A 12,924-nucleotide genomic window follows, 5' to 3' on the forward strand; every position below is an offset into this window, starting at 1 on the left:
CAATGGAATCTCAGCAAGGTATGTTAATATTGAACCATTTAAATATATGAACAATAGTAGGTTAAATGTCCCACCCGCGGTGGTGGTGCTGCGGTAGCATTGTCGCCTCACAGTAAGACGCTGTTCGGTTCGATTCTCAGCTAGAGCGTCTTCTGCGTGGAGACATGCGTGAATGGGCGTACCTTTGTTGAAGGTTGTGCATCAGGGCTGGTGACTAGGCACATAAAAATCCACTACCAATCATTAGCGGACCGAAGTTCCACTGTGTGGCGACCCCTAACCGCGAAAAGCCGAAAGACACAAAGTAGGTTAAATGTCCCAACATTAGTATTTGAGAACAACATACCCGTAGTATATGAATAATAATTACTTAAGCAGGTAAGGGGGGGGGTGAGAAAAACTGTCCATTGCCAACTTGTATAGGCATATGTTTTTCACAACAGTACTGCTCAGTACTCCACAGGTCTGTCCTCACTTTACATCTATCTGAGGCCTATAGCTACTGTAGCATGTACATACATGTTAATCTGTTGACCTGGAATGCTATGAGGCAAGCTAAAACTGTAGGTACATGAGTAGAGGGGCTTTGTACATGCCCTGTACTGGTGTGTGTGTGTGTGTGCGCGTGCTAATGGCATACTTCTGGATGTGTATCTGTTTATGTGGTTATTGGCAACAGTGGTCAGTAGCCGTGAGAGTATGACACTTTAGAAACCTGTATTGGGAAGAGTACATAGTGTGTTTAGCTATCCTGCTGTCCTTTTGTTGGTATGGGGCTGGGCATTGGAACATTTGTACACAGTTTATTAGTATTCCCTTCGTACAGCTAATACAATAATTTCTTTATATGGGAGCCCTGTGGAGAAAATATGAGTTTTTACAAATGCTCAGGATTTCATGTGCGTCACTATGAGCACATCTTCTTACCAGTCCTTGGATCCAAACCGAGGTCTGTCTGTCCAAACATTTAACGAGATATATGTATTTCTGATCACACTGAGCTATTGGGACACTGCTGTCTGGTGCTTGACTGATTTCTGCCTACAACTCACTTGGTCACACATTCTGACCTTGTAATATAAGTGGAGTGTCAGTGTCGTGTGATAAATAGTGAACTTCGTATTAATACTTTGCATGCAGGTGTACACAGTAAATCCCTAGTGGATGTGATTGTGTGGTCTGTACAGACCATAGCAGGCTGATGGGTTGCATATCCTATATTTGCAGTCTCCACTTATTACAGTCTTGTACTAATCCTGCGTGGCCCTCCATGTTACAAGCCCTCTCCTCTGCACCTATGGGGAGAAAACACACCATTATGCATACCTGTCTATTGATAATCGTACGGTAATTTGATATATCACCTGTAGATATACCTACAAACTTCTGGAGCATTCTGGGCCCAAGCATCTTGGATCCATTGGGCCAAGAACACCCCCTTTCTCCATCTCAGGTCGTCGTAATGAGGACAGACCTGTTCAGTTCGGGGGATGCCAGTGGCACTGGCGAGCTCACATTCCAGATGGTCTCAGGCCTCAGACTTGTATTCTGAGCCCTGGTATTGTCCCTGCAGCAGTCTGTCATCCTCCTTCAGAAGGAGTCCGGCCATGACCCTGGACTCAATACCCCAGCGCCGCAGGTTCATAGGATCATATGATCTAACTAGGCTATTGTCCCTGAAGGCTATATAAGCCTAGCCAAGAGTTTAGCCCATGTGTGGCAAATCAGCACCTGATGCCCCTGTCCAGCATGGACATTGGTAGAATCCCTGGGATGTATTTTCTATTTCCCATCTAGTTCTCCAGGTTGCGCTTAAAAAGGGGTGAAGAGGTACTCTGCCTGATATGGAGAAGGGAGTCTATTCCATAGATGGGGGAGTCTCTGGGATACATCTGTCCTGCCAACAAGTACTGTCTATGTCACAGACCAGATTGAGTCCGCGTGTGCAGGTTACTCAAGTGGAGCTTGACTTGCAGGTATGCAGCAGTCCCATCAAGGCAGGGTCCGAGATCGTCTTTTGTATGCCAGACAGAGGTCACCTCCTGAGGAGTCTTTGTGACACAGAGTGGAGGAATAGGGTTTTAGCCTTTTTGTGTATGGTCGATTTATTTGAGGGCCTGGATTCTCCTGGTGAGGAACCTTTGTGGTCTCTCTAGCTGCTGCATGTGCTTTGTGAGTTACATGCCGAATGGAGCATTGTACTCAATAATGGGCCTTATAAGGGAAAAATTCAGGTATGTAATGACCTCCTTGTCCTTGGATTAGATACCCTTATTTATGAGGTGGGCCATGTAGGAAGCTTTCCGTACAATGGAAGTAACTTGGGGGTCAAAAGTCAGGATGCTATCAATCTGGGTGTCCAAATCCTTCACAACTGACTGTGCTTAGGATGTTATTAATGTGATAATTTGTGGGACATCACTCACCCCAAAGGGGGGTTGATGATGCATTTTTTTGTATTCAGCTTGAGGCCATGTTTCTGGCACCAGTCATTTGTTTGATTGAGACCCTCTTGGAGGATGTCCACATGACTAAGGTAATTGATGACACCTCCCAGCTTGCAGTCATCTGCAAACTTGGTCAGCCACAGCCCACTGGTTTTGGCGTGTGACTCGGAAAATGTATCCCACATAACAGGATCTAAGACCAAACCCTGGGGTATGTCACTTGATACGGGTCTCCTGCTTGAGGTGGCTTCCTCTATTTGGACTAGGTGGGTTCTATCCGTGAGCCAGTTAGCTACCCATATGGTAACACAGATTGATGCCTAGCTGAGATTTTATGTATTATGACCAAGTGGGGAATGGTGTCAAAGGTTTTGGTCATGTTAAGGTAGGCGGTGTGCACTGTATTCCCCTCATCCATGGCTTTGTTGACTGTCTCACAAAAGTTGATCAAATGTAACCGGCATGACACCCCCCCCCCCCTTCCATGATGAAACCAAACTGTGTGTGATCAAGTGTTTAGAAGTTGCCAATGTCCTTGTTAATGAGGTCCATGATCCGTTCTATGGCCTTGCAGATCTGGCTAGTTAAGCTGATTGAGCTATAATTTCCTGGATCGGGGGATGCTCCACCTTTTGTGTAAAAGGGATGATGGTGGCTGTCTTCCACTCAGCTGAGACAAAGCCGGTAGTCGGGCTTTGGTTGAATGGGGGTGCCTAATGCTGCTTCAAGTTCATGCCGGATGCAACTTGGGATGTTATCTGGTCCCATGGAAGCTGTATATTTTGCCTTTGAGAGAGCAGTGATGACCTGATCCCTGGATGTAAGGGGAAGGAGACAGGTACTGGGAATATCCTGATTTACTGATGGTGGGGACAGTGGGGTGAAATTTTCACTGAATTTGTCTGCAAGCAGGTTTGCTGTATCTACGGCATTTGTTTATGTGGTGTCCTTGACCACCAGTTCTGGACAGGTCTGGGTGCTATCTTTGACATTACGGACATATCTGAAGAAGGCCTTATGATTGTCTATAGTAGATGTGGCCAATCTGGACTCTTAAGTTTCCTTTGGAGGATTTCACTAGTTCTCTTATTTGATTGTTTAGGCTCAGGAGAGATTAGATTCCAATTGGGCACCTGCTTCGTCTTGGTCCTGGACAGCAATTTTTTTTTTTCTCTTTTTATAGAGTTTATTTATTGCAGGTGTCCACCAGACAAATTTACTCTTCCTTGTGGAGGATGATTTAGTCCTGTCAGGTATTCTTAATTCCCCGCATCTATATAAATGTTCATATAGTTATTTGTATAGTTTTGGTTTCTGGTGCCCTGTTCCTAGGGAGGGGGCTGTGAAGCTGTTTATACCATCCCTCAGGAGGCTGTAATCAGCTTTGAAAAAGCTATTTTGCTTGACCCAAGCTAGAGGGGGGGCGGGTTACGGGAGAGGGTGACTTCAACCATGACCACTTTATCGACTGACCTTACAAGGGAGGATAATACTGCAGGAATGCTGCAGTGGTACTCTTGTTGGTTATTACCAAGTCCAATCACCTCTTGTGGGGATACAGACTAGCTTTTCCAGAGCATTTGCATTGACAAAATTGAGGAATCTCTGGTCATTTTGTGTTCTGGCGTGAGTAGTTCTGCAGTCTGTTTGCTTAGTTAGTCACCCAGGATCAGGTTAAAGGATTGAATCCTGATAGAGTCAAAGAGGTCTAGATAGACAGTTTGGGCATCTTGGGTCAGATTTGAGGGCCAATAGCTAGCTATGATTTGTTTAGGGGTCTTGTCAATGGTTAAATGCAGCTGGAGTGTCTCCTCTGCGTCATACAGTTTGACCAACCTGGAGGTGTGCATGTCTTTGTCTGCTGAAAATCCACTTCCTTTAACTTTATATACCCACAATTTGGGGTCTGAATGTATGATAGGATGAGTAACCAGGTATGGCTGGGGTGCTGTCTGCAGCTTTGAACCAGGTATCTTTGACTGTGCAGATGTCAGATTTTTCCATGTTTAAGACTGCTTGCAATGAGTACAGTTTCATGTTTAGACTCTTAGCATTTAGCAGCATGACCTTTTAATTTGGGTTTTCTTGCGGTTGTTATGTTGGTGGTTTTAACCTCATCATTTCTCTGCCAGTATTCCCACCTGTGCGGTTTAAATAAGACCATATTCCCACCCTTTCCCCGTCATTGGACCATTTTCAAAAATGCTGTGCAAACCCACTAACCTGAGTTGAGCAATGTTTAAGGTGGCAAATGCTGAGCAGTGCTTAGCAGTGTGCAGATCTGCTAAGCTGAATACTGCTTAGAATGGGACTTCTTAGTGATGCTCAAACCAGCTAAGCAGAACCGAACACTGCTAAATATTGCTCAGAAAGGTCCTGTTTAAGCATTGCTTAGCAAAACTAAGCCAAGGGCAAATAAACATTTTAATTTAAAAAAAGAGGTCAGAATTTAATATTACTTGCTCTTTACTAACACAATATCAAGTGTATGTATTTTACTTGAGCAATAACGTTTGGTGTGATTTAAATAAAGGCAACCATGGGTAAATCTTAATATACGACAACCACTGGGTCAGTTATTGCTGTTATACAGTGTCATTATTTAAGAGAAAATATTTACTTTAAGAAAATGTCTTTGTATACCTGTGCTGTCCTTCCACATTTTTCCAGTGTCCTGGGGCTTTTTCCTGATGTACTGAGCATGCATATTGGACTTGCGTTCCCATGCGCATGCCCAGTACACCAGTGCTTTGCAAAGGAAGTAATGCAGAAAAGGTTGTCTCCATTGCTCCACTTTTGTGTTCTTTTTTTTCTAATACAAAAAAAAATGTTGGACAGTTTAGGGGTAGGAGAGAAACAGAATGGAGGAAATACAAGGAAAATCAGCTAAGTGTCTTTTAGATTTGAATAACGCACGTGATTTTCCTAGTATATTCTCTGTCCTGTCTCTCTGCTATGTCCAGAGTCCAGGTTACATTTTTTTTTTTTGGTTAAAAAAAAAAAGTAAAATAAAATTTTACAGTATATAGCAGTGGAATAAATAAAATTACAGTATATAGCAATGGAATAATGTTGGGGCAACCTGACCTTTTTCCATTGGTATATGCTAGGATTTACAGAAGGCACGCTGACTGGGCTGAGCAATCAGCATGCTCATTTTGGCGTATCGGTGACCACTCATTGTATAATTACATGACCTCCCCTATGTGCTTTCATTACATTACCTTGGGGTGTGAATGTACTGTATGGGACACTTGTGTTTAAATGAGGGTTTTCACCTTGTGTCTCCACTGACGCTGGGAATCTGGACCAGCTACACTACCCTGGTTAACACATATTTAATTACTACATCATTAAATAAAATAAAAGATAATATAAAACTGCTTTCCCGTGTAAAAGCTGAATGGCCTGTCTTGGTATTTGAACCGTGCACCTACTACAACTGTGAAGATTTCAGCTATACCTTTGTATATAGCTTCTTGATCACTTTAAGCACTGCTGAGCAAGGTGCCACCCCCTGCAAACCCGCTCAGCTATGCTTAAACTTTCAAGGAAAATAAGTAAAAAAAACAAAAATTAAAATTTTAACTGTGAACCTTCACATTATTAGATAAGTGTCCAGGGACACTTTCTTTCTTATTTTAGTGCTGTAAAGCACTTTTACAATGCAGTCGGAGTGGCACAGATACTGTGACACACACCCCCTACATGACATAACTTCACAGTCCTAACTCTCCCAACTGTACAGATTTTCACGTGATGTCCAAATTTGTGCCTCATTCTTGGTCCGTTTGTCATGGGATTGTGTTTCCCTGGCAAATCAGTGACAAATCATTAAAGACTGTCGTTTATAAATATTGACAGACATTTGAGTTTCACACATCATACTCTTCAGAAAATCCATGCTAATGCAAGACCAGTCATTCTGTTAACCTTCTAAGTTTTTATGGGCAGTATTTAAAAAATGTTCCAAATTTTGGGCTTTTGTCCCACTATTGGCTTCTGTCTGAAGTGTCCAAAAACACTTTCTAAAGTGCCGTATGGCACTTTCACAATGCAGGGTGTGTGTCGCAGTACCTGTCGCACACCCTCTACATTGCATTCAGTTGCCATTCATAATTTCAGTATCCGCGGACCGCTTTTTTCTTTTGTAAAAAGTGCCGTTCGGCTCTTTGTCAGTGCAGGGGGAGTGTTACAGATCTGCAGGCATTGTAACACACCCCGTAGCACTCATTCAGTATCGGTGTTCGTGGCTCCGTCTTAGTAGTGCACCTTCATTAATATGCAAGGCACGCTGCCGAGAGGGGGGTGCGGGCACGGACATCATTCACTCTGTGTAGGAATAACACTATTCCTACACGGAGTTTACTGAATCCTGGGGATAATATTACAAATGTACGTATCTTGCAGTAGGCTTTTTTAATGCAGTTTAACTTATTTCTGTTATGATACAAATTTTGGGCTGATAACATTACTGTCTTCTCTTGAGCCATTGAAGTAAACTATTTTGCAATGACGGTTAATGATTTCAGTTATATTTCAGCTTCATGCAATCATAATCTTGTCACACAGCTCGCTGTGCAGATGGGTCAAGATGAGTCTTGTTTAGTCCTTTAGAAGATATTTATTATCTTGTTCCTTGATACCAACCAGCAGCCAGGTGTTCTGTCATCCCGTTCTCTGGTCCGTCCTGTTATTCTTAATGAAAGCAGTGTTGGTAATAGGCCATTGTTTTTTTTTTGGTAGGTTTCATTTATTTTAGTATCATGTCTGCAGACTGGTTGTTTTTCCAATCCGTCAACAAATAGTCTGTTTTTCAGAGGAGTCTTAAGGAGAAAAAACTCCAAGATTTGTTACATATTTTATAGTCTCAAGGAAATGGTGCAGTCTACCAGAAGGAATTTTTGGGCAATAAAATAACAAGCAGTAGTTGTACAATAACATGTTTTCTGAAAAATCTAGCTGAAGTACTGCAGTGGAATATTGGCAGTAAATTCTGTTGAGGGTGAATGGATTTCTAGAGCAAAGAAAAAAAAATACATCCATTCAACAGCATGACTAGGTGATGGAGGTCAGTCTTGAGTGTGCTAACGAACTGAGCAAGTAGTGGCGTTTCATTAGATAAAGCTAAGACGTAAAGAGTAATCATCACTGAGATGCTATAATGTATGGTAAAAAAATTACAGTTAAGTGTTGCACATAATAAAAATGGAAATGAGAACTGTTAGAGCTGAAAGCAAGCTGGAGAGAAGGAAAAAATACTCTTAGGTAGGCAAGTCCTTTTGCGTACTGTATTTTAGCAAGTGATGCTGGCTTTGATTTGTAGCTGTTCGTATTAGAGTAGTTGAGAATGTAGCTTGATTACTTGCCAAACAGAATGCAAGATATGCAACTCTGCACTTATAGCCCATAGGGGTAGCAAATAAAATTGAATTTGAGGTGTTCATCAGGCTTAAACAGTTCCTGCAGGTGCTTTAGAGGAGGATATGTTTGAGGTGTGCTGTGTGGATTGGTTTTGGCATTACTCTCACTTGGTTTCAGACATCTTGTGTGTGTTGTCATACCTCTCAACTGTCCAGAATTTTGCTTCATATTTTAAGTCTGTTTCTCATAAAATTTGTGTTCTCTGGCAAATCACTGAGGATTCCAGTCACTTAATGATGGCATGCATTTGAGTTTGACTTCATGTCTTTCAAAAAATGCATGCTAACACCAATCGTGTTATTCTAGCATTGCTTTACATTTATAAGAGCAATATTTAAAAGCTGTCCCTATTTTTATACCTTTGCCCCAGGCTATTTTATTTTTTTCCAGACTTATTGTGATAAGATGTTGAGAAGTATGATGCTACATATATCCAATGAGACAAAAATCTGGGCATGTTGTGAAAGTCTGGACAGATGAGCGGTACGCTTTAACATGCCTGAAATTTGGGGAATGTAATTGTGATCCTTGGAATAGCAAGATTGGAAGTGTGGATATGGAGGGTGTTTACAAAGTCTGAGATTATGGTACCTGTCAAAGGAAAAACAACTTCAAAAAGATCAACACACGGCAGGTTCAGGTTAAGGCACTTTAATCTTGCAGCAAGGAGACAAAAACGTGCTAATACAGAGTTTGTCTAACTAGAATCAGAAAGTGAAGCCATTCTTATACATTTCTTACAAGACATTGCCTACTAAGATGACTTAATAAATCACAAGTTCTTTCAGTATTATTTCATAGCAGCTGTTTGTCCATGATTTTCTGCTGGCATATCAAGTTTACAAAAAAACTTCATAAGAAAAACAATGTGGCCATGACCACCGGTCAGATACAACTTCTCAGTATGCAATGTTACCATTCAAGGTACTATGGCTAATTCGAGCACAAAGCAAGTACAGATTGTAGTTCAATGTTAAGTTGTCAATCTCGCCTTCATTCTTGCTGGATGGGTTCGGAGCCGACTCGGCACGTGCTTTAGCTTGAGAACTCCTTTTACCAGCTCGAGGCAACCCTATATCCCATGATGCAAGGCGGAACTACCTCAGATCTCGTTTGCCGCTTAGCGAAAGAGGTCTCCTTTGCCAGCTGAGGTAAGTAATTTTCTTGTCAAAAGAGAAAAGCTTAGTTAGGGTTTTATTTCCCCCTTGTTTCCATTTTTATAGTCTGTAGTGTGTTACAGCCCACCCTATTCCCTTATTTTTCAAAACTTTTTATTTCCTTTAGTATAAAAGTTTAGTTAGGCCTAAACCCCATTGGATAATCCCTACCTGTGTGTTGTGTGTTAGGGGATTAATTGTGTGTGTTTGTTGGGGTTTGTGTGTGACTTCCTCCTAGGATAATGTCTAAGGAAGGCAAGGTCTCAGGCTTCAAGAAGTGTGACTCGTGCTGTCAGAAAATGTCTCTTGACAGACGGTCACACTTCTTGTGTTTACTGCCTGTGGCCTTTGCACCTGCTGGACTCCTGTGCTTTGTGTCACTCTTTTAGCCAGAGAGACCTGCAGGAACGGAGGAATAAGCTAATCCTCCGTGGCTTACTTAAGCCAGAAGGTTCTCCCTCTAAAACAGGGTCTGGGAAACCTTCTAAGCCACCGAAGGCTCAGGCTTCAGTATCCAAGCCTCCTCCGGTGGCTCCGGCTGGAACCGATCTATCTACTTCAAAAGTAGTGGGTTCGGCACCGACTGGTTCCGACACCTTGTCTACTGTGGCCTTGTCGGCTCCGGCTGGAGCCGACACCTTATCCAGCATCGGAGCCGAGAAACCTTCGGCTCCATCTGGAATTCAGGGGACTTCGGCTCCAATGACTTCGTCCCGAAAGAGATCTCGGTCCCCTTCGTTGCAGAGTATCCACTCGGCTCTGGGGTCTCCTCTTTTTTGTCGGAGCGGAGCCATCGGAGCCGATCTTCGAGATCTTCCAGGCTGTCTGACCACGATTTAGAGAGGGTGGTAAGCAGGCTGTTGAAGTCGCAGGCACTGGCCCAAATGCTCCATAGCCCATCTCAACAGACTTCGGCTATTGTCTCACCCCTTGAACTTCCTCCTCCGACTCCACACCAGAGTTCGGAGCCAGAGCTTCGGGACAGCGACTGTTTGGCGCCGAGCCGATACATCCTTCGGCTCAGTCGCCCTCGGCTCCGATCTCCTCCTTGAGGCCTTCCTTGGAGGGATCCGGTCGCCGGGTTTCCTTGTCGGCTCCGAGGGGCTAGTGGCATCGGACCCTTGTCCGACCCGCTCTCCCTCTCGGGCTTCGGCTTTGGTAAGCTCGGCACCGACATCGGCCTCGGAGCCTTCCCTCTCAGTGGAGCCGGGAATTCCTGTATCCTCGGATCGGGGATATTCCGGCCTCCCGGGGAGGGGAGCCTTTGAGGTGTTGAGGAGTGTCCTGGCCTCTGAGCCAGGTCAACGGTCCATCCCTCTAGCTCCTCCCTCTTCAGTGCCTGTAGACGCCTCTTGCCAGCCTCTTGCTCTCAGGCCCAGGGATCCATCGCCCCAGGTTTCCCCATTGGGAATTTCCTCCTCTTCCTAAGTTTCTCCTGATCCAGCAGGTGAACCCCCTCGGAAGAGGACGTGTAAGAGGAAATACACAGACTCCCCAGAGTCTACTACATCGGATACCGACTTAGATGAGTCTGAGAGTTCCCCACGATCCCCCTCTGAGGATGTCTCCTTTTCAGACATCCTTGAGCTCCTCAAACAGAGGGGGAATTGGCCATCCATTGATCCCTCCGAGGATGAGTCGGTATACCTGGAGGCTTTTGGATCCCGACCCTCCACCTCCTGGGTGTCTCCGCCTTTCGACCCACTTATGCAGGTAGTGGCTCGGAAGGCGTGGGCGGCTCCAGATTCTGTGGAACCTGTCCCCAGGAGACCATCCAAATTTATCATGGCCCCTACGGACAAACAGTTTCTTTCCAAGGGCGTCTCTGTGGATGCTATGGTGGTGGCGGCCACTAAGAAGGAACTGGCGGATCCTTCAGTACCTGTCCATCCTCCTAACAAGGATTCTAGGACCATGGACAGGTATGGAAAGCGGATGTTTTCTTCAGCGACCTTTGCTATGCGTTCGCTGAACTACCTTTGTCACTTTACCAGGCTTCAAAGAGATATTCTCAAGGAACTGGGTGAAGTGGTCCAGGATCCTTCTGCTGCTGGGCTCAAAAGATTGCCTCACAGCTAGCAATCCTGAATTCCCTATCCAACTCCTCCATGCGGCTCATATCCTATGCGGCCGATGGAGCGAGCAGGGCCGCAGGCACAGGAGTTGCTCTTAGACGTCAAGCCTGGATGCGGCTTTGTAATTTTGCGGACCCCTTTAAGGCTTCCTTCACCAATACCCCCTTTGATGGTTCGGCTTTGTTCGGACTTCAGGTGAAGGATACCTTGACCAGGTGTGAGCAGGACGGTAAAACTCTTTCTGCCGTTGGAGTCCATTTTTCCACTCCTTCTAGACCATATCCCAAGGGTCAGAAGGGGGGGAAGATGTGGTTCCGCAAAGCCCAAGGAGCTACACCGGACACACGTGGTCAGTTTACCCCCAGAGGCAGAGGAGGTAACAACAATAGACGCCGCCCTAGAGGCAGGGGGGGTCCTCAGAACCAGGGCAACAGAGAGTCTCTTCCTGAGAAGCCCTTTCAGCATCCCTGAGGTGTTGCCCGACTGTCCACCCTTGGAGGCAGTCGGGGGAAGGATTTCGCTGTACCCAGTAGCCTGGCAATCCCTATCACAAGATATGTGGGTACAGTCGATCATATCAGAGGGTTACAAAATCCCCTTCGAAAGGTATCCCGTACCTCAACAATCCCTTCCAGACATCTCACCCGGTCAAAGGGATTTGGCAGAACAGGAGGTTTCAAAGCTCCTAGAAAAAGAGCCATCCAGGCTGTGCCGGCAGAGCAGGCAGGATCCGCGCCTACTCGAGATTCTTTTGGTCCCCAAAAGGACGGGAGATTGGAGACCAATATTAGACCTGAGCAGTCTAAACAGATTTGTCAAGAAGGCAAGATTCCGGATGGTCACGCTTCAGTCCATTCTGCCCTTTCTGGGCAAGGACAACTGGATGTGCTCTATAGAACTTCAGGACGCGTACTATCACATAAAGATTCACAGGCGCTCCAGAAGGTTTCTCCGCTTTCGGCTAGGGACCAGTCATTACCAATTCAGAGCCCTGCCCTTTGGCCTCACTTCAGCCCCCAGAGTGTTCACCAAATGCATGGCAGTGGTCACAGCTCATCTGAGACGTCAAGGATTCCAGGTGTTTCCTTATTGGGATGACTGGCTCCTCTCCGCCACCACCAGGTGTCAGCTTCTTCAGACCAGAGACTACACTCTACAGCTTTGCAGGAGTTTGGGAATTTCAGTAAATTTCAAAATCTTCTCTGCTGCCTTGCCAATCTATCACCTTTATAGGCGCAGAATTAAACACCGTCAAAATGTTAGCCAGACTAACAGATCAAAGAATTCTGGACATCCAAAAATTCGTTCGGATTTTATTGCAGAGCAACAAGGTCAAAGCCAGATTTATACTGAAGGTTCTAGGTCTTATGGCTGCGGCCATTGTTCTTCTACCACTGGCTCGCTTCCACATGCGTCTTCTGCAGTGGATGCTATTCACACAGTGGTCGTACCACAGTCTCCCGATGAGGCACGAAATCTTAGTCACACAGTCGTGCAGAACTCATCTGAATTGGTGGATATCTTCCCCTCTTCTTCATCAGGGCCGACCTTTTGTTTCCCCTCCTCCAGTTGCCACAGTCCCTACGGATGCCTCTCTGATCGGGTGGGGGGGGGCATTATCAGGGCAGGATGGTCCACGGGACATGGCAACCCATAGAATACCATCTGCACATAAATGTCCTGGAGATGAGAGCGGTGCTTTTAACGTTGCAGGCCCTCAACGACTTTCTTCCCACGGGGACTATTGCAGTACAAACGGACAACATGTCCGTGGTCTGGTACATCAACAAGCAGGGCGGGACCAGGTCCTATCCGTTGTGT

The sequence above is a fragment of the Protopterus annectens genome, chromosome 2.part0, assembly GCF_019279795.1.
Source record: "Protopterus annectens isolate FY-2018-M chromosome 2.part0, PAN1.0, whole genome shotgun sequence".
Lineage (NCBI taxonomy): Eukaryota > Metazoa > Chordata > Ceratodontiformes > Protopteridae > Protopterus > Protopterus annectens.